Source organism: Rhinichthys klamathensis, unplaced genomic scaffold (assembly GCF_029890125.1).
Source record: "Rhinichthys klamathensis goyatoka isolate OS25496 unplaced genomic scaffold, OSU_Roscu_1.1 h1tg000223l_1, whole genome shotgun sequence".
In the NCBI taxonomy this organism is placed as follows: Eukaryota; Metazoa; Chordata; class Actinopteri; order Cypriniformes; family Leuciscidae; genus Rhinichthys; species Rhinichthys klamathensis.
Window position 1 is genome coordinate 3,633,348 of NW_026606747.1, and position 14,153 is coordinate 3,647,500.

The 14,153-nt window shown below is 44.0% G+C and overlaps 20 non-coding genes across 20 annotated transcripts; 5 read left to right on the forward strand and 15 right to left on the reverse strand.

The window, feature by feature from the left end:
* Positions 1-220: 220 nt before the first annotated feature.
* Positions 221-292, reverse strand: trnap-ugg (transfer RNA proline (anticodon UGG)). The gene has a single exon. It is a non-coding gene; the product is annotated as a tRNA-Pro (tRNA).
* Positions 293-603: 311 nt separating this feature from the next.
* trnap-ugg (transfer RNA proline (anticodon UGG)) lies at positions 604-675 on the reverse strand. Its single transcript has one exon. It is a non-coding gene; the product is annotated as a tRNA-Pro (tRNA).
* A 136-nt stretch (positions 676-811) lies between these two features.
* Positions 812-884, forward strand: trnar-ccg (transfer RNA arginine (anticodon CCG)). Its single transcript has one exon. It is a non-coding gene; the product is annotated as a tRNA-Arg (tRNA).
* A 610-nt stretch (positions 885-1,494) lies between these two features.
* trnap-agg (transfer RNA proline (anticodon AGG)) lies at positions 1,495-1,566 on the reverse strand. Its single transcript has one exon. It is a non-coding gene; the product is annotated as a tRNA-Pro (tRNA).
* A 656-nt stretch (positions 1,567-2,222) lies between these two features.
* On the reverse strand, positions 2,223-2,294 carry trnap-cgg (transfer RNA proline (anticodon CGG)). The gene has a single exon. It is a non-coding gene; the product is annotated as a tRNA-Pro (tRNA).
* A 306-nt stretch (positions 2,295-2,600) lies between these two features.
* On the reverse strand, positions 2,601-2,672 carry trnap-ugg (transfer RNA proline (anticodon UGG)). Its single transcript has one exon. It is a non-coding gene; the product is annotated as a tRNA-Pro (tRNA).
* Positions 2,673-2,983: 311 nt separating this feature from the next.
* trnap-ugg (transfer RNA proline (anticodon UGG)) lies at positions 2,984-3,055 on the reverse strand. The gene has a single exon. It is a non-coding gene; the product is annotated as a tRNA-Pro (tRNA).
* Positions 3,056-3,191: 136 nt separating this feature from the next.
* On the forward strand, positions 3,192-3,264 carry trnar-ccg (transfer RNA arginine (anticodon CCG)). The gene has a single exon. It is a non-coding gene; the product is annotated as a tRNA-Arg (tRNA).
* A 1,352-nt stretch (positions 3,265-4,616) lies between these two features.
* Positions 4,617-4,688, reverse strand: trnap-cgg (transfer RNA proline (anticodon CGG)). The gene has a single exon. It is a non-coding gene; the product is annotated as a tRNA-Pro (tRNA).
* Positions 4,689-5,377: 689 nt separating this feature from the next.
* On the reverse strand, positions 5,378-5,449 carry trnap-ugg (transfer RNA proline (anticodon UGG)). The gene has a single exon. It is a non-coding gene; the product is annotated as a tRNA-Pro (tRNA).
* A 136-nt stretch (positions 5,450-5,585) lies between these two features.
* Positions 5,586-5,658, forward strand: trnar-ccg (transfer RNA arginine (anticodon CCG)). The gene has a single exon. It is a non-coding gene; the product is annotated as a tRNA-Arg (tRNA).
* A 1,347-nt stretch (positions 5,659-7,005) lies between these two features.
* On the reverse strand, positions 7,006-7,077 carry trnap-cgg (transfer RNA proline (anticodon CGG)). Its single transcript has one exon. It is a non-coding gene; the product is annotated as a tRNA-Pro (tRNA).
* A 306-nt stretch (positions 7,078-7,383) lies between these two features.
* trnap-ugg (transfer RNA proline (anticodon UGG)) lies at positions 7,384-7,455 on the reverse strand. The gene has a single exon. It is a non-coding gene; the product is annotated as a tRNA-Pro (tRNA).
* A 311-nt stretch (positions 7,456-7,766) lies between these two features.
* trnap-ugg (transfer RNA proline (anticodon UGG)) lies at positions 7,767-7,838 on the reverse strand. The gene has a single exon. It is a non-coding gene; the product is annotated as a tRNA-Pro (tRNA).
* A 136-nt stretch (positions 7,839-7,974) lies between these two features.
* trnaq-cug (transfer RNA glutamine (anticodon CUG)) lies at positions 7,975-8,047 on the forward strand. Its single transcript has one exon. It is a non-coding gene; the product is annotated as a tRNA-Gln (tRNA).
* Positions 8,048-8,657: 610 nt separating this feature from the next.
* trnap-agg (transfer RNA proline (anticodon AGG)) lies at positions 8,658-8,729 on the reverse strand. The gene has a single exon. It is a non-coding gene; the product is annotated as a tRNA-Pro (tRNA).
* Positions 8,730-9,385: 656 nt separating this feature from the next.
* trnap-cgg (transfer RNA proline (anticodon CGG)) lies at positions 9,386-9,457 on the reverse strand. Its single transcript has one exon. It is a non-coding gene; the product is annotated as a tRNA-Pro (tRNA).
* A 306-nt stretch (positions 9,458-9,763) lies between these two features.
* Positions 9,764-9,835, reverse strand: trnap-ugg (transfer RNA proline (anticodon UGG)). The gene has a single exon. It is a non-coding gene; the product is annotated as a tRNA-Pro (tRNA).
* A 136-nt stretch (positions 9,836-9,971) lies between these two features.
* On the forward strand, positions 9,972-10,044 carry trnar-ccg (transfer RNA arginine (anticodon CCG)). Its single transcript has one exon. It is a non-coding gene; the product is annotated as a tRNA-Arg (tRNA).
* A 610-nt stretch (positions 10,045-10,654) lies between these two features.
* trnap-agg (transfer RNA proline (anticodon AGG)) lies at positions 10,655-10,726 on the reverse strand. The gene has a single exon. It is a non-coding gene; the product is annotated as a tRNA-Pro (tRNA).
* Positions 10,727-14,153: the final 3,427 nt, after the last annotated feature.

Here is a 14,153-nt window from a genome sequence, read left to right on the forward strand (position 1 = left end):
ATGCAAAACGTTTGTCGTTAGGGAGCCGTACTCCCTGGCAGGCAGCGATTGTGAGTATGTTCTGTGAAGGAAATAAACACTTGTCATCTGGCTGACTATTGGCTAAATTGTAGTACCGATGAAGACAAACAGCCTTAAGGATTTCAAAAGCACAGCAGTTTTGAGTTTGGCTCAGCGCTCCAAAGGACGGAGCCAACAGGCTGCTCCCGCTGAGACTGCTGGGCTCGTCCGGGATTTAAACCCGGGACCTCTCGCACCCAAAGCAAGAATCATACCCCTAGACCAACGAGCCTGGCTGCTAAAGGCATCGGGCTACTTGCGTACACTTGTACAGTCGCCGAACGCTGGCCTCTAACAGAATGGGCGGGCACTAGTTTTAATAGAAAGCGTTTGTCGTTAGGAAGCCGCACTCCCTGGCAGGCAGCGATTCAGAGTACGTTCTGTGCAAGGAAATAACCGCTTGTCATCTGGCTGAATCTTGGCTCTGTTGTAGTACAGATGAGAACTCAAGCAGCAGTAAGGATTTCAAAACCACGACAGTTTTGAGTTTGGCTCAGTGCTGCAAAAGGATGGAGCCAGCTGGCTGCTTGTTCCGAAGCTGCTGGGCTCGTCCGGGATTTGAACCCGGGACCTCTCGCACCCAAAGCGAGAATCATACCCCTAGACCAACGAGCCTCGTCGAAAGCAAATCTTTCGGGGGGGCGCCACAAACGGAACCCGACCTGGCGTCGAGATACCAAAGTGTAGTTGTTTGAGCAGCAGAAACCACTTGAAGTCATATTACAGATCAAAGGCAAAGCTTAGCAGACAAGGCCCAGTGGCCTAATGGATAAGGCATCAGCCTCCGGAGCTGGAGATTGTGGGTTCAAGTCCCACCTGGGTCGTCTTTAATGGGCTACATTTAAGGTGGCCGTTCGACAAATTCAAGGATGGTTTGTTCAAAGCAAGCCTGTGACCGCAAGATCTGAATTAGCATAGAACAGACAAACTTCTGATAGCTGTGCTGGGTTTTTGTGTGCGTCACTCTGTTCTGTCCTGCCCGTGCATGTGCCCTATCAGGCTGAAATTACACAAAGCACCCTGCGCAAGAGGCCCAGTGGCTTAATGGGAAAAGGCCGCTTTTTGCTGTTGCACCAGACCTACAACGAAGGCTTTGCGTACGAAAGCAGAGAGGCACAAAATGCTGCAAAAAGTCAATGATAATTTGTTCAAAGAAACTCCACAGAGCAACAAGTATACCTGTGCTTAGCGTTTCTGCAAAAGAGCCACGGTAATTCAATTAGGAGCGATATAAAATGGTTTGAATCCCACTACGGCATCTACAGGCCTGCAAAAACTTCAATTTGGCCGATGCATCAGCCTCTGATGCTGCAGAACGTGACGTCAAGTACTATGTGGCTTGCAGTAAAATGGCCAGATATGAAGTGGTTGATAGAGAAAAGCAGCAACAGCAAAAAGAGTCAGAGAACCCTTGAACTCATACTAAAGGTGAGAGGGCTCGTCCGGGATTTGAACCCGGGACCTCTCGCACCCTAAGCGAGAATCATACCCCTAGACCAACGAGCCTGGCTGATGAAGTCTCAGACTACGTGCGTACACTTGTACAGTCGCCGAACCCTGGCTTCTAACAGAATGAGCAGGCACTAGTTTTAATAGAAAGCGTTTGTCGTTAGGGAGCCGTACTCCCTGGCATGCAGCGATTCTGAGTACGTTCTGCCAAGGAAATAAACACTTGCCATCTGGCTGAATTACAGTTAGTAATTAGTAAATAGTACAATAATATACATTTTAATTAGTATTATTTAACTCATACCAAATCTTTTTTTGATTATTTTTTGATATATCTTTCTTTTTTTATTGTGTATATATATATCGTCTGTTTGTATATCTTTAATTGTATTTTACAGAGTTGTTTACAAGTTCTGGTTGTATTATTGTTGTAATGTTTTACCCTTTTCTCTAGTTTTAGGCCTAATAACATCTGGCAAAGGCACTACCGATGAAACCTAACCTTGGGGCTAATTTGGGTACACCTACATTAATGAATGTTGATTCATGTACTCTGTCTCTTTTCTAAATAAATAAATAAATCAAATCTGGGCTAAGTTATAGGACAGATGACCACGAGCAGCAGCAAGGATTTGAGCAGACCACAACAGTTTTGAGTTCGGCTCAGTGCTGCAAAGGAATGAGCCAACTGGCTGAATCGCTCTGAAACTGCTGGGCTCGTCCGGGATTTGAACCCGGGACCTCTCGCACCCGAAGCGAGAATCATACCCCTAGACCAACGAGCCTGATTAATGAAAATTTGGGCTACTTGCATACACTTGTACAGTCACTGAACGCTGGCCTTTAACAGAATGGGCAGGCACTAGTTTTAATGCAAAACGTTTGTCGTTAGGGAGCCGTACTCCCTGGCAGGCAGCGATTGTGAGTATGTTCTGTGAAGGAAATAAACACTTGTCATCTGGCTGACTATTGGCTAAATTGTAGTACCGATGAAGACAAACAGCCTTAAGGATTTCAAAAGCACAGCAGTTTTGAGTTTGGCTCAGCGCTCCAAAGGACGGAGCCAACAGGCTGCTCCCGCTGAGACTGCTGGGCTCGTCCGGGATTTAAACCCGGGACCTCTCGCACCCAAAGCAAGAATCATACCCCTAGACCAACGAGCCTGGCTGCTAAAGGCATCGGGCTACTTGCGTACACTTGTACAGTCGCCGAACGCTGGCCTCTAACAGAATGGGCGGGCACTAGTTTTAATAGAAAGCGTTTGTCGTTAGGAAGCCGCACTCCCTGGCAGGCAGCGATTCAGAGTACGTTCTGTGCAAGGAAATAACCGCTTGTCATCTGGCTGAATCTTGGCTCTGTTGTAGTACAGATGAGAACTCAAGCAGCAGTAAGGATTTCAAAACCACGACAGTTTTGAGTTTGGCTCAGTGCTGCAAAAGGATGGAGCCAGCTGGCTGCTTGTTCCGAAGCTGCTGGGCTCGTCCGGGATTTGAACCCGGGACCTCTCGCACCCAAAGCGAGAATCATACCCCTAGACCAACGAGCCTCGTCGAAAGCAAATCTTTCGGGGGGGCGCCACAAACGGAACCCGACCTGGCGTCGAGATACCAAAGTGTAGTTGTTTGAGCAGCAGAAACCACTTGAAGTCATATTACAGATCAAAGGCAAAGCTTAGCAGACAAGGCCCAGTGGCCTAATGGATAAGGCATCAGCCTCCGGAGCTGGAGATTGTGGGTTCAAGTCCCACCTGGGGCATCATTAATGGGCTACATTTAAGGTGGCCGTTCGACAAATTCAAGGATGGTTTGTTCAAAGCAAACCTGTAGCCATGATGACCGCAAGATCTGAATTAGCATAGAACAGACAAACTTCTGATAGCTGTGCTGGGTTTTTGTGTGCGTCACTCTGTTCTGTCCTGCCCGTGCATGTGCCCTATCAGGCTGAAATTACACAAAGCAACCTGCGCAAGAGGCCCAGTGGCTTAATGGGAAAAGGCCGCTTTTTGCTGTTGCACCAGACCTACAACGAAGGCTTTGCGTACGAAAGCAGAGAGGCACAAAATGCTGCAAAAAGTCAATGATAATTTGTTCAAAGAAACTCCACAGAGCAACAAGTATACCTGTGCTTAGCGTTTCTGCAAAAGAGCCACGGTAATTCAATTAGGAGCGATATAAAATGGTTTGAATCCCACTACGGCATCTACAGGCCTGCAAAAACTTCAATTTGGCCGATGCATCAGCCTCTGATGCTGCAGAACGTGACGTCAAGTACTATGTGGCTTGCAGTAAAATGGCCAGATATGAAGTGGTTGATAGAGAAAAGCAGCAACAGCAAAAAGAGTCAGAGAACCCTTGAACTCATACTAAAGGTGAGAGGGCTCATCCAGGATTTGAACCCGGGACCTCTCGCACCCTAAGCGAGAATCATACCCCTAGACCAACGAGCCTGGCTGATGAAGTCTCAGACTACGTGCGTACACTTGTACAGTCGCCGAACCCTGGCTTCTAACAGAATGAGCAGGCACTAGTTTTAATAGAAAGCGTTTGTCGTTAGGGAGCCGTACTCCCTGGCATGCAGCGATTCTGAGTACGTTCTGCCAAGGAAATAAACACTTGCCATCTGGCTGAATTACAGTTAGTAATTAGTAAATAGTACAGTAATATACATTTTAATTAGTATTATTTAACTCATACCAAATCTTTTTTTGATTATTTTTTGATATATCTTTCTTTTTTTATTGTGTATATATATATATATCGTCTGTTTGTATATCTTTAATTGTATTTTACAGAGTTGTTTACAAGTTCTAGTTGTATTATTGTTGTAATGTTTTACCCTTTTCTCTAGTTTTAGGCCTAATAACATCTGGCAAAGGCACTACCGATGAAACCTAACCTTGGGGCTAATTTGGGTACACCTACATTAATGAATGTTGATTCATGTACTCTGTCCCTTTTCTAAAAAAAAAAAAAAAATTAAATCTGGGCTAAGTTATAGGACAGATGACCACGAGCAGCAGCAAGGATTTGAGCAGACCACAACAGTTTTGAGTTCGGCTCAGTGCTGCAAAGGAATGAGCCAACTGGCTGAATCGCTCTGAAACTGCTGGGCTCGTCCGGGATTTGAACCCGGGACCTCTCGCACCCGAAGCGAGAATCATACCCCTAGACCAACGAGCCTGATTAATGAAAATTTGGGCTACTTGCATACACTTGTACAGTCACTGAACGCTGGCCTTTAACAGAATGGGCAGGCACTAGTTTTAATGCAAAACGTTTGTCGTTAGGGAGCCGTACTCCCTGGCAGGCAGCGATTGTGAGTATGTTCTGTGAAGGAAATAAACACTTGTCATCTGGCTGACTATTGGCTAAATTGTAGTACCGATGAAGACAAACAGCCTTAAGGATTTCAAAAGCACAGCAGTTTTGAGTTTGGCTCAGCGCTCCAAAGGACGGAGCCAACAGGCTGCTCCCGCTGAGACTGCTGGGCTTGTCCGGGATTTAAACCCGGGACCTCTCGCACCCAAAGCAAGAATCATACCCCTAGACCAACGAGCCTGGCTGCTAAAGGCATCGGGCTACTTGCGTACACTTGTACAGTCGCCGAACGCTGGCCTCTAACAGAATGGGCGGGCACTAGTTTTAATAGAAAGCGTTTGTCGTTAGGAAGCCGCACTCCCTGGCAGGCAGCGATTCAGAGTACGTTCTGTGCAAGGAAATAACCGCTTGTCATCTGGCTGAATCTTGGCTCTGTTGTAGTACAGATGAGAACTCAAGCAGCAGTAAGGATTTCAAAACCACGACAGTTTTGAGTTTGGCTCAGTGCTGCAAAAGGATGGAGCCAGCTGGCTGCTTGTTCCGAAGCTGCTGGGCTCGTCCGGGATTTGAACCCGGGACCTCTCGCACCCAAAGCGAGAATCATACCCCTAGACCAACGAGCCTCGTCGAAAGCAAATCTTTCGGGGGGGCGCCACAAACGGAACCCGACCTGGCGTCGAGATACCAAAGTGTAGTTGTTTGAGCAGCAGAAACCACTTGAAGTCATATTACAGATCAAAGGCAAAGCTTAGCAGACAAGGCCCAGTGGCCTAATGGATAAGGCATCAGCCTCCGGAGCTGGAGATTGTGGGTTCAAGTCCCACCTGGGTCGTCTTTAATGGGCTACATTTAAGGTGGCCGTTCGACAAATTCAAGGATGGTTTGTTCAAAGCAAACCTGTAGCCATGATGACCGCAAGATCTGAATTAGCATAGAACAGACAAACTTCTGATAGCTGTGCTGGGTTTTTGTGTGCGTCACTCTGTTCTGTCCTGCCCGTGCATGTGCCCTATCAGGCTGAAATTACACAAAGCAACCTGCGCAAGAGGCCCAGTGGCTTAATGGGAAAAGGCCGCTTTTTGCTGTTGCACCAGACCTACAACGAAGGCTTTGCGTACGAAAGCAGAGAGGCACAAAATGCTGCAAAAAGTCAATGATAATTTGTTCAAAGAAACTCCACAGAGCAACAAGTATACCTGTGCTTAGCGTTTCTGCAAAAGAGCCACGGTAATTCAATTAGGAGCGATATAAAATGGTTTGAATCCCACTACGGCATCTACAGGCCTGCAAAAACTTCAATTTGGCCGATGCATCAGCCTCTGATGCTGCAGAACGTGACGTCAAGTACTATGTGGCTTGCAGTAAAATGGCCAGATATGAAGTGGTTGATAGAGAAAAGCAGCAACAGCAAAAAGAGTCAGAGAACCCTTGAACTCATACTAAAGGTGAGAGGGCTCATCCAGGATTTGAACCCGGGACCTCTCGCACCCTAAGCGAGAATCATACCCCTAGACCAACGAGCCTGGCTGATGAAGTGTCAGACTACGTGCGTACACTTGTACAGTCGCCGAACCCTGGCTTCTAACAGAATGAGCAGGCACTAGTTTTAATAGAAAGCGTTTGTCGTTAGGGAGCCGTACTCCCTGGCATGCAGCGATTCTGAGTACGTTCTGCCAAGGAAATAAACACTTGCCATCTGGCTGAATTACAGTTAGTAATTAGTAAATAGTACAGTAATATACATTTTAATTAGTATTATTTAACTCATACCAAATCTTTTTTTGATTTTTTTTTGATATATCTTTCTTTTTTTATTGTGTATATATATATCGTCTGTTTGTATATCTTTAATTGTATTTTACAGAGTTGTTTACAAGTTCTAGTTGTATTATTGTTGTAATGTTTTACCCTTTTCTCTAGTTTTAGGCCTAATAACATCTGGCAAAGGCACTACCGATGAAACCTAACCTTGGGGCTAATTTGGGTACACCTACATTAATGAATGTTGATTCATGTACTCTGTCCCTTTTCTAAATAAATAAATAAATTAAATCTGGGCTAAGTTATAGGACAGATGACCACGAGCAGCAGCAAGGATTTGAGCAGACCACAACAGTTTTGAGTTCGGCTCAGTGCTGCAAAGGAATGAGCCAACTGGCTGAATCGCTCTGAAACTGCTGGGCTCGTCCGGGATTTGAACCCGGGACCTCTCGCACCCGAAGCGAGAATCATACCCCTAGACCAACGAGCCTGATTAATGAAAATTTGGGCTACTTGCATACACTTGTACAGTCACTGAACGCTGGCCTTTAACAGAATGGGCAGGCACTAGTTTTAATGCAAAACGTTTGTCGTTAGGGAGCCGTACTCCCTGGCAGGCAGCGATTGTGAGTATGTTCTGTGAAGGAAATAAACACTTGTCATCTGGCTGACTATTGGCTAAATTGTAGTACCGATGAAGACAAACAGCCTTAAGGATTTCAAAAGCACAGCAGTTTTGAGTTTGGCTCAGCGCTCCAAAGGACGGAGCCAACAGGCTGCTCCCGCTGAGACTGCTGGGCTCGTCCGGGATTTAAACCCGGGACCTCTCGCACCCAAAGCAAGAATCATACCCCTAGACCAACGAGCCTGGCTGCTAAAGGCATCGGGCTACTTGCGTACACTTGTACAGTCGCCGAACGCTGGCCTCTAACAGAATGGGCGGGCACTAGTTTTAATAGAAAGCGTTTGTCGTTAGGAAGCCGCACTCCCTGGCAGGCAGCGATTCAGAGTACGTTCTGTGCAAGGAAATAACCGCTTGTCATCTGGCTGAATCTTGGCTCTGTTGTAGTACAGATGAGAACTCAAGCAGCAGTAAGGATTTCAAAACCACGACAGTTTTGAGTTTGGCTCAGTGCTGCAAAAGGATGGAGCCAGCTGGCTGCTTGTTCCGAAGCTGCTGGGCTCGTCCGGGATTTGAACCCGGGATCTCTCGCACCCAAAGCGAGAATCATACCCCTAGACCAACGAGCCTCGTCGAAAGCAAATCTTTCGGGGGGGCGCCACAAACGGAACCCGACCTGGCGTCGAGATACCAAAGTGTAGTTGTTTGAGCAGCAGAAACCACTTGAAGTCATATTACAGATCAAAGGCAAAGCTTAGCAGACAAGGCCCAGTGGCCTAATGGATAAGGCATCAGCCTCTGGAGCTGGAGATTGTGGGTTCAAGTCCCACCTGGGTCGTCTTTAATGGGCTACATTTAAGGTGGCCGTTCGACAAATTCAAGGATGGTTTGTTCAAAGCAAGCCTGTGACCGCAAGATCTGAATTAGCATAGAACAGACAAACTTCTGATAGCTGTGCTGGGTTTTTGTGTGCGTCACTCTGTTCTGTCCTGCCCGTGCATGTGCCCTATCAGGCTGAAATTACACAAAGCACCCTGCGCAAGAGGCCCAGTGGCTTAATGGGAAAAGGCCGCTTTTTGCTGTTGCACCAGACCTACAACGAAGGCTTTGCGTACGAAAGCAGAGAGGCACAAAATGCTGCAAAAAGTCAATGATAATTTGTTCAAAGAAACTCCACAGAGCAACAAGTATACCTGTGCTTAGCGTTTCTGCAAAAGAGCCACGGTAATTCAATTAGGAGCGATATAAAATGGTTTGAATCCCACTACGGCATCTACAGGCCTGCAAAAACTTCAATTTGGCCGATGCATCAGCCTCTGATGCTGCAGAACGTGACGTCAAGTACTATGTGGCTTGCAGTAAAATGGCCAGATATGAAGTGGTTGATAGAGAAAAGCAGCAACAGCAAAAAGAGTCAGAGAACCCTTGAACTCATACTAAAGGTGAGAGGGCTCGTCCGGGATTTGAACCCGGGACCTCTCGCACCCTAAGCGAGAATCATACCCCTAGACCAACGAGCCTGGCTGATGAAGTCTCAGACTACGTGCGTACACTTGTACAGTCGCCGAACCCTGGCTTCTAACAGAATGAGCAGGCACTAGTTTTAATAGAAAGCGTTTGTCGTTAGGGAGCCGTACTCCCTGGCATGCAGCGATTCTGAGTACGTTCTGCCAAGGAAATAAACACTTGCCATCTGGCTGAATTACAGTTAGTAATTAGTAAATAGTACAATAATATACATTTTAATTAGTATTATTTAACTCATACCAAATCTTTTTTTGATTATTTTTTGATATATCTTTCTTTTTTTATTGTGTATATATATATCGTCTGTTTGTATATCTTTAATTGTATTTTACAGAGTTGTTTACAAGTTCTGGTTGTATTATTGTTGTAATGTTTTACCCTTTTCTCTAGTTTTAGGCCTAATAACATCTGGCAAAGGCACTACCGATGAAACCTAACCTTGGGGCTAATTTGGGTACACCTACATTAATGAATGTTGATTCATGTACTCTGTCCCTTTTCTAAATAAATAAATAAATCAAATCTGGGCTAAGTTATAGGACAGATGACCACGAGCAGCAGCAAGGATTTGAGCAGACCACAACAGTTTTGAGTTCGGCTCAGTGCTGCAAAGGAATGAGCCAACTGGCTGAATCGCTCTGAAACTGCTGGGCTCGTCCGGGATTTGAACCCGGGACCTCTCGCACCCGAAGCGAGAATCATACCCCTAGACCAACGAGCCTGATTAATGAAAATTTGGGCTACTTGCATACACTTGTACAGTCACTGAACGCTGGCCTTTAACAGAATGGGCAGGCACTAGTTTTAATGCAAAACGTTTGTCGTTAGGGAGCCGTACTCCCTGGCAGGCAGCGATTGTGAGTATGTTCTGTGAAGGAAATAAACACTTGTCATCTGGCTGACTATTGGCTAAATTGTAGTACCGATGAAGACAAACAGCCTTAAGGATTTCAAAAGCACAGCAGTTTTGAGTTTGGGTCAGCGCTCCAAAGGACGGAGCCAACAGGTTGCTCCTGCTGAGACTGCTGGGTTCGTCCGGGATTTAAACCCGGGACCTCTCGCACCCAAAGCGAGAATCATACCCCTAGACCAACGAGCCTCGTCGAAAGCAAATCTTTCGGGGGGGCGCCACAAACGGAACCCGACCTGGCGTCGAGATACCAAAGTGTAGTTGTTTGAGCAGCAGAAACCACTTGAAGTCATATTACAGATCAAAGGCAAAGCTTAGCAGACAAGGCCCAGTGGCCTAATGGATAAGGCATCAGCCTCCGGAGCTGGAGATTGTGGGTTCAAGTCCCACCTGGGTCGTCTTTAATGGGCTACATTTAAGGTGGCCGTTCGACAAATTCAAGGATGGTTTGTTCAAAGCAAGCCTGTGACCGCAAGATCTGAATTAGCATAGAACAGACAAACTTCTGATAGCTGTGCTGGGTTTTTGTGTGCGTCACTCTGTTCTGTCCTGCCCGTGCATGTGCCCTATCAGGCTGAAATTACACAAAGCACCCTGCGCAAGAGGCCCAGTGGCTTAATGGGAAAAGGCCGCTTTTTGCTGTTGCACCAGACCTACAACGAAGGCTTTGCGTACGAAAGCAGAGAGGCACAAAATGCTGCAAAAAGTCAATGATAATTTGTTCAAAGAAACTCCACAGAGCAACAAGTATACCTGTGCTTAGCGTTTCTGCAAAAGAGCCACGGTAATTCAATTAGGAGCGATATAAAATGGTTTGAATCCCACTACGGCATCTACAGGCCTGCAAAAACTTCAATTTGGCCGATGCATCAGCCTCTGATGCTGCAGAACGTGACGTCAAGTACTATGTGGCTTGCAGTAAAATGGCCAGATATGAAGTGGTTGATAGAGAAAAGCAGCAACAGCAAAAAGAGTCAGAGAACCCTTGAACTCATACTAAAGGTGAGAGGGCTCGTCCGGGATTTGAACCCGGGACCTCTCGCACCCTAAGCGAGAATCATACCCCTAGACCAACGAGCCTGGCTGATGAAGTCTCAGACTACGTGCGTACACTTGTACAGTCGCCGAACCCTGGCTTCTAACAGAATGAGCAGGCACTAGTTTTAATAGAAAGCGTTTGTCGTTAGGGAGCCGTACTCCCTGGCATGCAGCGATTCTGAGTACGTTCTGCCAAGGAAATAAACACTTGCCATCTGGCTGAATTACAGTTAGTAATTAGTAAATAGTACAATAATATACATTTTAATTAGTATTATTTAACTCATACCAAATCTTTTTTTGATTATTTTTTGATATATTTTCTTTTTTTATTGTGTATATATATATCGTCTGTTTGTATATCTTTAATTGTATTTTACAGAGTTGTTTACAAGTTCTGGTTGTATTATTGTTGTAATGTTTTACCCTTTTCTCTAGTTTTAGGCCTAATAACATCTGGCAAAGGCACTACCGATGAAACCTAACCTTGGGGCTAATTTGGGTACACCTACATTAACCCTCTGGGGACCAGAAACGCGCCCGCGCGTTTTGCCGTTTTTTTTTCACATAGCAGAAAAATAGACTTAAAATACTCTGTTGATTTTGATCGTACATATAAGTGTTATACATCAATCGATCCTGTTAATTGTCTATTATTTTTCTGTATACTCACAATAAAAACAAAGTTTTGTGCTTTTTGTCAAATAAAGAAAAATAAACATGATGCGAGTTTTGCCTTCTCTCTGTCAGTGCAGTCCATTCTGAAACACGTCCGAAAAATTAACTCTAACTCTGCAAATACTTGTCATACAGGCACGAGAGGTTTTTCTTTATGAAGCTTGAATTCTCTTCTTTTTAATGATGTAATTTATATAAAAAACAAATATTCTCAGTTTATGTAATCTGTATGAAAAGAGAGTGCTGTCAGATTTTTTTTCCCCAGCTCATTACACTTCATTACGCGTTAATCTGACACGCCCACGGAGGACGCGCGCTATTCAAACGCAAATGTCGAGGCAAGCCATGACAATGCCCACATCAGCCGTTCCACCGCGGCGGTAAAATGTGGGGTGTATTTGCTGCCTTTTACCGCCAAGAGGCGCTACAATCATAGACTCTGAAAAGTGTTTGTTTATTCTCTCTAATGCGTAATCTGCTGCCGCACCGCACTGATTCAGAGCGTTTGAAAGCTGGTAGCAGATGAATTCAACAAGTGAAACGTAGTTAAAATAATTCATAATCACAATACTGAAATTAGGCTACTGAAATGAAATTGAATAAATAATGAAAAAGTAAAACATTGCAATAAAAACAGTCACAGACGTATAGACGATAGCTCAGTGGTTAACGCAACAACACGAGCTTCGAGGAGCTTCAATCGACTCGGATCGAATCTCAATGTAGCATACATGTTGTTAACCGATGTTGCCCTACAGCGTTTATGTTTAACCTTCTTGATGCTTAAATAGCTAACTGTTTATAACTGTTTACTTATTTAAAGTCAAGAGTTTTGTTTAATTATTATTACAACATAAATTTGCTACATTCCTGGAACCGCAGCCGCTGCACAAAGGACAAAAACTGATGAAGGAAGATTGTCAGCCGATTGCATCAGAAAATGAAAATGAAGAAGCACGTCTTTAGTCTGCTAAATTATTGTGTAATGTAAAAGAACACTAAAATTACTTAAGTTTGAAACCAAGTTCGAACATTTCAAGGTTTAAATAAAGTGTCGGGACAGTTTTTTTTATTTAAAACAGGGTTGCATCGGGTTTAGACATAGGCGGAGTTTGACATTCGAGCCAGGGGGGGCAAAAAAAAAAAAAATCATTGTAGCATTCATTCATTCATTCATTCATGTAGCAATCATTGTCGTTCGGACACAATTAGGATAAATGAAATGTGGACCACTTTTGCACTGTTAAAATATTATCTTCAACCAAAACAAAAAGATTTTTAGTTTTTCTTTTCTTTCCTTTTTTCAAAACACATTGTGGCAATGAGAGTGATTAAAGTTATATTTCGCATTTTATTGTACTTCATGAAACATTTTGAGACACGGGAAAAATGAACAGTCACACAATAGCCTACTCTCCACGTTTGAAACACAATTGTGGCAATGAGAGCGATTAAAAAAAAAAAAGTTATTTCGCATTTTGTTGTAGCCATTTCATGAAACATTTAAAACATTGAGACACGGGAAAAATTAACGGTCACATAGCCTACTCTCCACTTTTGAAACATATTGAACAGCATATTGAAAGCAGTGTGTTGAGTTTTTCTCCATCTTAAGCAGTTATTTGGCAGAGAAATAAAACTTACAGACCTAGATATTGCTCAGACTAGTGCAACAGTAATTTTCGTTTTTTTGCGTCCTGCGTCGATAATGGTCTCAGGTGAGAGCTTGGCCGTAATGTCGCTTTCGATGTGAAGGATCGCAAGAGAAGAAAACCTGGCTGCTCCCATCGTCAACCGCAGCCTGTTCTTTATCCTCTCATGGAGAGTCGGCCTGGCATGAATAATACAGCGGTTTTAGTCCTTTTTGGGGATCCATGTGAACGGACGTGTCTGTACGCGAAAAACACACAGGAAATTCCTCACTTACCGCGATACTTTGAGATCCGCCAGTCGTGAGAAAATTAGCTTCTTTTTCAATACAGTAATTAAAAATAATTTAGCCTTAACTTACTCATTATACCCGCAAAAATGATAAGATAAGACAAATAAAATGAGAAAATATGAATACAGTATTTTTTTTTTTTTTTCAAAGCACAAGGCAGGCATTAATTGGCTCTGGTCTGGGGGGGCAGTGCCCCCCCTAGCCCCCCCCAAACTCCGCCTATGGGTTTAGAGTTTATTTCTTTTGCGATGCAAAATAAGAAACACTAGGCTAATCTTATTCTTGCGACATTTTAAATTTGTATTGCCAAAGAAATGACAGCTATATTAAACAATTAAAACAGTAGGCCTACAAAACGAAAATTGTCCAAAGCAACATAATTAAATTAAAACATGCGTTTTTCTTTGCCTCTCTCGCGCTGAATCTCTTTTTAACAAGTTTATTTAGTCTCCCTCGCTCTCCATATGAAAGAGGAACATTAACACCTATGCCTATTGTCCTGCGCGCTCGATACAGCACTGAACTGTCCCTCCAACCCCCCACCGGCTATTGGAGTCTGAGGCTGATTTAACACAAAGAGAAGTCACAATTCACACTTAAATCGCTATTCTAGACAGTGTTGATAATGAAGGAATTAAATGATTTAAGTTACATGTAGCCTAGTGATATTTCTGTCATAAAAGCTTATTACTAAATATTTAATTATTTCAGTAATTGATGAAATAAAACTGGTTTGGGCCAGCTTTTTCCAAGCAAAACTAAATATAATCTGAAAAAACGCATGTTAATTTGTTTTCATGAACAAAATGTTCAACTCAATATTAAAGTCTACAGGGATCTTTGGATCCT